This window comes from Lactuca virosa, chromosome 7 (assembly GCF_052849685.1).
Source record: "Lactuca virosa cultivar CGN04683 chromosome 7, Lactuca_virosa_CGN04683_v6, whole genome shotgun sequence".
In the NCBI taxonomy this organism is placed as follows: Eukaryota; Viridiplantae; Streptophyta; class Magnoliopsida; order Asterales; family Asteraceae; genus Lactuca; species Lactuca virosa.
The window spans coordinates 79,034,007-79,044,733 of record NC_136432.1 but is presented as its reverse complement, the minus strand read 5'-3'; positions in this window follow the sequence as shown (position 1 = coordinate 79,044,733).

Below are 10,727 nucleotides of genomic sequence, written 5' to 3'. Positions count from 1 at the left end.
AGGAGTGAGGGTTAAGCGCATATTATGTTGATGATAGTATTAGGGCGTTGTGGTGATACTTGAGACAAATATGGGTAGGTGCGGAAGGTAGTATGGGCCCGTACTACTGAAAGCACAGGACCCATACGCGTAGCAAGGAAGTCACAACCCCTAGGGTGGTGGGAATTGGTCTCCCGATATATGTTGCTTATCTGACATCTTGGTTATATTTTCAGTATGGTGGTGACGAGACGTTTTACTACTGGATCCGGATCAGGATCAGGTAGCACCTGAGCCCGTGGTACAGATAGGGACATAGGAGTTGGATGCCAGGATCCGGGAGATTCTGCACGATGAGATTGCTGCAGCGTTCCGAGCGCAGTTGCCAGAGATGTTTGGGTCGATTAAGACCGCGATGGTTGAGTACTTTGATGAGCGATATGCAGCTCTAGCAGAGACAGCTGCCGCTGCAGCCACATCGGCTATAACCGCGGCAGGGGTTGGAGGAGGAGCCGGCAGGGCTTTCCAGTACCGGGACTTCGATAACACGAAGCCCCCGACGTTTGATGGTACACATGATGCGATCAGGGCTATGAGGTGGTTATCTGACGTGGAGGGCTGTTTCTTCACGTGTTCATGTCCTGCTGACCAGAAGGTCAGGTGTGCCCTGAACCTGCTAAGGCTTGGGGCAAAGGACTGGTGGGGATTGATGACAGGGTCGTACACTGATGATCAGCGGGCTGCTGTCACTTGGGAGCAGTTCCGGGATATGTTCCGCACCCGCTACGTTCCACGTGTTGAACGGGAGCGGCTTGCTCAGGAGTTTTTGACATTGAGGCAGGATGGGGAGTCAGTGATGGAGATCACTCGTATGTTCACGGAGAGGGCTATGTTTTGCCCGGAGTTTGCTTCAGAGCAGTCTCAGATGACTCGTTATCTGAGTATGCTCAAGACTGATATTCGACAGTTTGTTGCTACGCAACGTTGTGAGACTCTTTTGGATCTTCAGGAAGCCGCGAGGCGGCGCGAGTTGGAGTTAGAGCTGCAGTTTAAGGAGCAGCGTCAGGTTCCGGCACAGTCTCAGCCGGCACCTAAGCGGTCCAAGACTACTGATACTTGGACCGGGGGTCAGCAGAGCCGCACTTGTGGAAAGTGTGGCAGGGGTCATTCTGAGGTTTGTCGAGTAGGAGGTGGTTGCCACAAATGTGGAAAGGAGGGGCACTATGCCAGGGACTGTCGCCAGTCCGCCCCTCCAGCATATATGAGGATTTGTTACCATTGTCATCAGGTTGGTCACGTGAAGACCAACTGCCCGCAGCTCGCCGCGAAGCCGGCGCAGGGATCCGCACCGGCTACTTTGAGGATGGGAGATGGGAGGTCAGTCAAGGTGGAGCCTCCGAAGGCTCAGGGGCGCGCCTTCCAGCTCACGGCCGAGGAGGCCAAGGCAGCACCGGATGTGGTTGCTGGTATGTTTCTATTTTCTGTTTCAGTTATTGTATCTGTGTTGTGCTTATCGGTGGTACCTGTGTTTAGGTACGTTTTTAGTAAACTCTTTGCCTGCTTTGGTTTTATTCGACTCGGGGGCGAGTCGGTCGTTTGTATCTCAGACTTTCAGTAGAGAGTTCAGTGTGTCGGTAGATGAGCTTGAGTGTCCGTTGCGAGTTTCGATCGCCAACGAGCACGGGATTTCTGCTTCTTCGGTTTACCGGGGATGCGAGCTGGAGATTTTCAGGGTATCATTCCCGATAGATTTGATTCCTATTCCCATGGGGGAAGTATGTGTGATCGTAAGGATGGATTGGCTCAGTCGGTTTGGCGCCATGATCGACTGTGAGGGATAGCGAGTGGTAGTTCGAACCCCAAGTGGGGGAGAACTGGTAGTGTATGGTGAGGGCACCAGAGTGGGAGCAGGGTTTTGTTCAGCCACCAGGACTCAGCAGTTCATTCAGAACGGGTGTACTGGTTATGTAGCGTATGTGATAGATACGCGGATTGAGGATCATACTTCCGTTTCAGAGGTTCCAGTGGTTAGGGAGTTTGCTGATGTGTTTCCAGAGGAGTTACCTGGAGTGCCTCCGGAGAGGCAGGTAGAGTTCAGGATTGATCTAGTGCCGGGTGTGGCCCCTACCGCTAAGGCGTCGTACCGTCTGGCACCGCCAGAGATGCAGGAGTTCGCATCTCAGTTGCAGGAGCTGCTGGGCAAGCAGTTATTCGCCCAAGTAGTTCACCCTGGGGAGCACCGATTCTCTTCGTCAGGAAGAAGGACGGTTCGCACAGGATGTGCATTGACTATAAGGAGTTGAACAAGTTAACGGTGAAGAACCGTTATCTACTCCCAAGGATAGATGATCTTTTCAATCAGCTGCAGGGTGCGTCTTGGTTTTTTAAGATCGACTTGAGATCCGGGTATCACCAGGTCAGGGTGAGGGAGGAAGACGTGGAGAAGACCGCGTTTCGGACTCGTTATGGTCATTACGAGTTCGTGGTGATGCCGTTTGGGCTCACCAACGCGCCAGAAGTGTTCATGGATTTGATGAATCGGGTCTGCAGACCGATGCTCGATCGATCGGTCATTGTGTTCATAGATGATATCTTGGTGTATTCCAAGACCCGAGAGCAGCACGAGGAGCACCTCAGGGAGCTGCTGGAGGTTCTGCGACGAGAACGCCTGTATGCCAAGTTCTCAAAGTGTGAGTTTTGGTTACGAGAGGTCCAGTTCCTCGGACATCTCGTTAACCAGGAGGGGATTTTGGTCGACCCGGCCAATGTTGAGGCGGTTATGCAGTGGGAGATTCCGAAATCTCCCTCAGACATCAGGAGTTTCTTGGGATTAGCAGGGTACTACCGGAGATTCATTCGAGATTTCTCCAAGATTACAGTACCCCTCACTCGTCTAACGAGGAAGGGGGTGGATTTCCGGTGGGGCCCTGAGCAGCAGAGGGCATTTGAGACCCTCCGGCGGTGTTTATGTGAGGCGCCAGTGTTGACGCTCCCCGAGGGAGTTGAGGATTTTGTAGTATTTTGTGATGCATCCATCACATGACTGGGGGCAGTCCTCATGCAGAGGGGATGAGTGATAGCATATGCATCATGACAGCTGAAGCCGCATGAGACGATACGCACGATCTTGAGTTGGGAGCGGTGGTATTCGCTCTCAAGATTTGGAGGCATTATTTGTACGGGGTCCTTTGTACTATATACACGGATCACAAGAGTTTGAGGCACATCATGGATCAGCCGAACTTGAATATGAGGCAGCGCAGGTGGCTGGATGTAGTCAAGGACTATAATTGTGAGATCCTTTACCATCCTGGTAAAGCGAATGTGGTTGCGGATGCATTGAGCCGCAAGTCAGCTGGGTCTCCTACCCCAGCAAGGTGCATGAGGATAGCGATGGATTCCCCGCTTGTGATCTTGATTAGGGGTGCTCAGGTTGAGGGCATGAGACCAGAAAACTGGAAGATGGAGCGGATTAAGGGCGAGAGCGCCCGGTTTGTTCAGGATAGCCGCGGATTATTGACCCGACACGGTCGGGTTTGGGTTCCGATGTCCGGAGGGGTCCGACAGACAGTGATGGAGGAGGCTCATAAGTCTTACTTTTCTATACACCCGGGAGCCACCAAGATGTACCGGGATTTGAGTTTGAGCTACTGGTGGCCGTGCATGAAGCGAGAAATCGTTTGGTACATCGAGAGGTGCTTGACCTGTAGGATGGTCAAGGCTGAGCATCATAGGCCGCATGGTAAAATGGAGCCCCTGGAGATTCCTATGTGGAAATGGGAACAAATCACAATGGACTTTATTACCAAGTTGCCAAGAACGGCGAAGGGGTTTGATGATATATGGGTCATCGTGGATCAATTGACCAAGAGTGCCCATTTCTTGGCAATACGGGAGAGTTCGTCGGCCGAGAAGCTGGCCGACATATATGTCCGCGAGATCGTTGCTCGCCATGGAGTTCCGGTCTCCATTGTCTCCGACTGGGATGTTAGATTTACCTCCCGTTTCTGGCAGAAGTTCCACGAGGAAATGGGCACGCGGCTGCACTTTAGTACAGCGTTCCATTCGCAGACCGATGGACAGAGTGAGCAAACCATTCAGACCCTCGAAGATATGTTGAGGGCGTGCGTCATTGATTTCGGTGGGAGTTGGGATTCCCACCTACCGCTTGCAGAGTTCGCCTACAGCAACAACTATCATTCCAGTATTGGTGCCCCGCCTTTTGAGCTGTTGTGTGGTCGGAGATGTCGAACCCCGGTCTGTTGGGGTGAGGTTGGACACAGAGTGATGGGTCGGACGGAGGTAGTCTTGCAGACTACCGAAAAGATCCAGCAGATCAGACAGCGGCTGCAGACCGCTCAGAGTCGGCAAAAGAGTTATGCTTAAAGACGCCGATCGGATTTGGAGTTTCAGGTTGGTGACATGGTACTCCTGAAGGTCTCGCCCTGGAAGGGTGTGATCCGCTTCAGGAAGAGGGGAAAATTGGGTCCCCGTTATATTGGGCCATTCAGGATCATTGCCAGGGTTGGCAAAGTGGCTTATAGGCTTGAGCTACCGGAGGAGCTAAGCCGAATTCATAGCACGTTCCATTTTTCGCAATTGCGAAAGTGTATTATGGATCAGGAGGCAGTAGTATCGCTGGATGATATTCAGGTCGATGAGCGCCTGAATTACGTGGAGAGGCCTGTAGCCATCTTGGAAAGGAAGAAGAAGATTTTGCGGAATAAAGAAATACCTTTGGTGAAAGTCCAGTGGGAACATCGAAGGGGATCCGAGTGGACATGGGAGCCGGAAGCGGAAATGCGAGAGCATTACCCGACGTTGTTTATTCCAGCAGACTTCGAGGGCGAAGTCTAGTTCAAGTGGGGGAGAATTGTAACGCCTCGATTCTCAGGTATTGTTTAAATATGAATTTCTTGGATTTTAAGGTCTACTCGACAAGTTGGTTGTCCTACTCGTCGCGTAGCAGCGGGATGGGGACGCGTATTTAGTGGCCTACTCGCCGAGTCCATAAAGGGATTCGACGAGTAGGAGCTGGCAGATGAAACCCTAATCCCGGGGTTATGCACCCTATTTAAGGAAGCATAAGCCTCCTTTGGCCTCTTTGCAGTCCATTGAGAGCTCAGAAAACCCTAATTCGTGTGGTGCTTCATTCTTGTGTGTTTAAAGCTTTGGAGAGGAGATCTTTTGAGAAGAGGAGCTTGAAGGACAAAAGGCTAAGGGCAAGGAGGTGTGGGAAATCAGAAATCTACCTCAGATAGCATCATTTGGAGGTATCAAGTCGTCACCTTTTCTTCTTTTCCATCTAGACCTCTTTTGGTTGAGATCTAGGGTTTTTATGGTTTGGTTGAGAAGATAAGGTGGGATATGGGCTAGATCTGAAGTTGTAACTTCAGATCTGGACCCTTTTGGGGTTCTAGAGTCATAAAGCCCCGAATTTGGTCATGTATGAAGCCTCTTTGAGTATGAAACCCCATTGTGAGCTTGGAATTGACATTTAGAGCCTTTGTAGATATGCATGCACGTAAAGTTTGCAACTTTACGTGAAAAGCATGCCTTAGAAGCTTGGATCTGTAATTTGGACCCACTGCATGGCTTAAAAGAGTCTGTATGGATTAAGGACTGATGGAACTCGGCGAGTCGCAAGCATGACTCGGCGAGTCTCATGAAGATGAGCTTGGACCCGACGAGTTGGATGAACAACTCGGCGAGTCCGATGAAGATTGTTGTAGACTCGACGGGTTGGATGAACAACTCGGCGAGTCGGTTGAGGTTTCCCCAATTTATGTATGCGCGTGTAACCGTCGAGTTGCAAGAAGGAAACTCGACGAGTGGCCTTAGGATTTCAATCGTAAACCGAAGGAACTCGACGAGTCACTCCGGTGACTCGGCGAGTGGGCTAGTACTTCAAGGGACTCGGCGAGTAGCAGAGGGTACTCGGCGAGTTAGGGTCAACATGGACTGTTGACCTTGACTGATGACATTGACTTTGACCACGGTTTGATTAGTTGGCTTATGGGGTACCTTGGAAGGTTGGGAACTTATGGGTATGATTATACTATGGTAATAGGTGGTGGAGTTTGTGGCAGCGATTCGAGGGTTGAAGTTTATCTACCAAGTCGACATCTGCAAGGTGAGTTATCCTCACTATATCGATAGGGTCTAAGGCACCAAGGCCGATCCTTTAGTTGTTATTGTTATGGTATGATACATATGGTTATGACCTGTTAGATCGAAATCAGGATAGACAGTATGTTATGCTCTTATGATCCGTAGGGATTGATATGTTACTGACCTGCTAGGTCGGTGCTCTAGTTACGAGAGATTGCTATGATTGGTGATCAGTGAGATAGATATGTTTGATGCTTGTATATGCCAGTATATGTTAGTTATGCGCACATGGTTATTTGCTTGTTGCTTGGGTTGAGGCGGTCCTGCTTTGTGCTGAAGGCCAACATACCCTATGAGCGGTCCGGAGAGACTGTAGGCCCACGTGGCGGTCCAGTTATGCCGAAGGCTCGGGACAGATTTAGATAGACTGTAGGCCCTACAGGGCGGTCCAGTCAGGCCGATGGCCCAGTATGCATGTTGTTGATTGTATGTTACTGATATGGTATTATCGGTGTGGTAATGGTATTTTGGGGGTAGCTCACTAAGCCCTCGGGCTTACAGTTTTCAGTTTATTGTTTCAGGTACTTCAGGAGATCATGGCAAGGCGAAGGCGTGACCGTACCGCTCCTCATCCTTATGATCTGGTTATTGGGACACTCTGATGAATAATGATTGAAAACATTTTTGTAAACAAATACTATCTGGTTTTATTTGTGATTGAAAAAGTTTAAATTTGGCGTGAAATTTTTGGATGTTACATCATCCATCTACCCGGCTCCAGAGCCCGAGCCCGATCCCTCATCAATGCCTGAAGTGCCAACTGTCCTAGTGTGTAGAGTCACATTACTGAAAATGCACCATAACAAACATCAGTATACTCATCATAACTCGAGGGATCTCACATTTTACAAGTTTCCTGGGTTCATCTCAACCTTCCTTGATTCGAGTACGGAACCTCTGCTTTCAGTAGTATGGGCCCATACTACCTTCCACATCTATCCGTACTTTCCTCAAGAATTGCGTCGACTCCACCAAGTCCCTTCTACTACTACTGCTGATCTCATGCTAAACTCATCCTAGGCTTGCCCTAGGGTAATCACCAACCCACTCTCCACCATCAGCTGCATAAGAAGTCCCTGCTATCTTCCCTTAACTAGATCGTGAATACTAGTACATATCACTAAGACTAGATAATTCTTTGAATGAGAGATCCTACCCTACAACGGTTGGACTCAAACAAGAGTTGTGCAATAGAGCTAGACCTAGCCTTCTGAAATTATTTAGTCCGCGCAATATGTAACTTAATATATTCATTTACTAGTTAGTAAAAGATAACTAGAACCCCTAAAAGCACAAAGCAAGCAACATTCGAGCATAGAGTAAACATAATCAAGCATATCTCATTCATGCTATTACTGACTAATCTATACTAGCATGCAGTTCATAAAGCTGAGATACATATAACAGGCACATAAGGCATCCTTCCTTGATCCTTAGTCCTAAACTAGCATGCAATTCTCCTAAAGCTGATACACATATAATAGGCACATAAGCCATCCTTCCTAGATCCTTAGTCCTAAACTAGCATGCAGTTCACATAAACATATCATAACATAAACTTATATGGGTAATTTGGAAGTACTTACTTAAGCTAGGCTGATTGCATGCACCACACCCTTTTTCTCTTTTCAAAGTTCTTTTCTCTTTTCAAAATTCTTTTGTAAAAAATGATTTTCTTTTGAAAATTTTCATACCATGTCCTTAGTTTGAGTTCAGACACACCCGAGAGTGTGCCCGAATCCCTCAAACCAAGGCTTTGATACCAACTTGAAACATCCCAAAAATATAGTCCAAAAATTTCTTTTTAAAATCATTTACTTAAAACCATAAACCATCAATTTCATAATAAAATCACCAATCATGTATCCAAAACATCATATCCAATTACTGTATCAAAACCATATCAAAATATCAGAGTCTAAAAGCATCCCAGGCTAAAACTGTGGTGTGTGTCATGCAGTCATCCCGAGCTCTTTCCCTTGTTAGTGGAAGTACCTAAAACCAAAACTAAAAACTATAAGCACGAAGCTTAGTGAGTCTCCCCAACTACCACATACTATACACATATCACATAAACATATCTTGGGCCTCGCCCCTGCTACATCGAGTCAGGCTCGACATCGGCTTTTCCAGCATCGGGCCCCGCCCGACATCGAGCAGATCTCAGAATACATGTGAGCATAATCAAATAATACACATAACCCTAAGCATATATCATTAACATTTAGACATTTCCTCGGGCCCCACCCGACATCAGACCGTAATCCGGAAACATACTATCGTTCCTCGTGACCATCCCCGCATCGGACTGAAGTCCGAAAGCATACAAACACAAACACATGCAAGAATCACAAAGACATCAAGCATACAAGCATTCCTCGGGACCGCCCCGGCATTGGATTGCAATCCGGAAGAGCATATAAACCTACATCGGGCCCCGTCCGGCATCGGACCGTAGTCCGAAACTATTAATAACTAAACGGGCCGGCATTGGTGCCTTAGACCCGTGCCTACTGGAGGAAACTCACCTTGAATGCTAGCTGTGAAATCTCGTGTGAGGAATATCTGACGGCTGCTCCAACGATTCCCCGGCTATCGATTTCACAATAACACTTAATCAAAAATCCGATAACTCTTGTTAGGGTATAATAACCATTTTACCCCTGGTCAAAGTCAACGTCCTGGTCAAAGTCAAAGTCAAGGTCAACTCCCGGTCAACCCAACTCATCGAGTTAGCTCCTAACTCGGCGAGTTCATGTACTATTCAGAATCGTGGTCAGCCGAGTCAACTCATCGAGTCCCTTCGCAGACTCGTCGATTTCTACTTGGCATACAATCGGGACAACCCGCTTCAACTCGTCGAGTCCCTTACCGGACTCACCGAGTTCCCCTGTCTGTTTGGCTATATTGATGGATTAAGCCCCTACACTTCAGATCCAAGCTTCATACTTCACATAAACCCTGAAAATGTCATTTTAAGGGTAAAGTTTTTGACTTTACCCATTAATACCACCTCTTAAAGGGTTTAGCTCAAACCCTAATTCCTTGGGACCTAGAACATGGTCCTTAAACCTTCCATACAACTAACTCAAGCTTACAACGTCATATATAAACCCCTAACACTACTTGGACACGTAAAGTTCCCACCTTTCCCACACACATGGCCTTTTGGGGCTAAAAAAGCCAATATGACTCTCTAAAGCTTGCATGGGGGAGGCTCCAATGGCATAAAGTTTGCACCTTTATGTCATAACAGCTCCTCTAGGTACTAGATCTGGAAGAATACCCTCTTGGGTCGATCATTTCCCAAAAGCTATAAATCTTGGACCAAAAACCCACATAAAGACGACATAAAGTCATCTAATGAACTAAAAGCCAAGATAGAAACTTGATTACCAGAAAATGTAGCAAATGGAGTGTAGTTTCTAGATCTACTCTTTCCTTCTTGAGCCTTCTATCTTCTTCTTCTTCCACAAGCTTCAAAAGCACACAAAGGTCACTCGAATGGCTCACACTCTCAAAGAAAGCTCTAGGGTTTCGTGGATTAGGGTTTGGGACAAAGAGGCTGTAAATGAGGCTAAGGGGTGGGGGTTAAGGAGCTTAAATAGGGTGCAAAACCCTGAAATTAGGGTTTCATCCTGGCCGAGCTACTCGTCGAGTCGAGGTCTCTTGACTTGTCGAGTAGATAGCTCAAACCCCGTGCATAATCTGCCTTCTACTCGACGAGTTAGGGCCACCAACCCGTCGAGTTCCTCTCTTAAAATGAATAAATAAATGAGTTAAATGCATACTAGGAATTAGGCGTTACATTTCATGTAAATTTCCTTTCAAAATTTGATGTTGTGGTTATCAGGTGCTTGCTTACTTGCACTCAAAGCATGTTTTCTATCATACTTAATGTCCCTTGATATAGTTTCTTATTTTTATCTATAGAAACCAATTCTTTCTCTTGTATTTACACTAGAATTTAGGGACCATTGTGATGAAATATATGTTGATTTGGAGAACTATTTTTATTCAAATGATAATATGAAATGGTAATTAACATGTAAAGCCAATGATATAGTTTTTTCTTTCTATTTTGCAAGGGAAGGTTCAGTTTAGTTCAGTTTCTATGTACAATGATACGTTTGGATAATTTGTCTAGAAAATGAAACTGCAACATTATATTAAGATATTTTTTTAATGAAAAAATTTCACTCTCAATATTGTAATTTGTCTAAAAAATAAATTTGACATATATCACTTTCTGATTAAACAAATTTTTACTCTCAATGTTGCAATTTCCTCATCTGATTAAAATGATACTGTTTTCAATAGGTACACTGTTTTCGTTTTTTAATCGGTTTATGTTTTCACATAAGTTTGTTTCATATATGTAGCTAATTATTTGTTCTCTCTTTTGCAGATGTATAAAAAGATATTGGATCCCCTTTTTAATGAGGTGTTCGATTGTTGGATTAGGTGTCTAATCCCATAACTATAACCGGTATGTACTTGAATTGATAGTAGCATAGTCCTTTTGGGTTGCCTTCATACTTGCAACTAGACAGGATGATCAATTGAAAAAGAGCAAA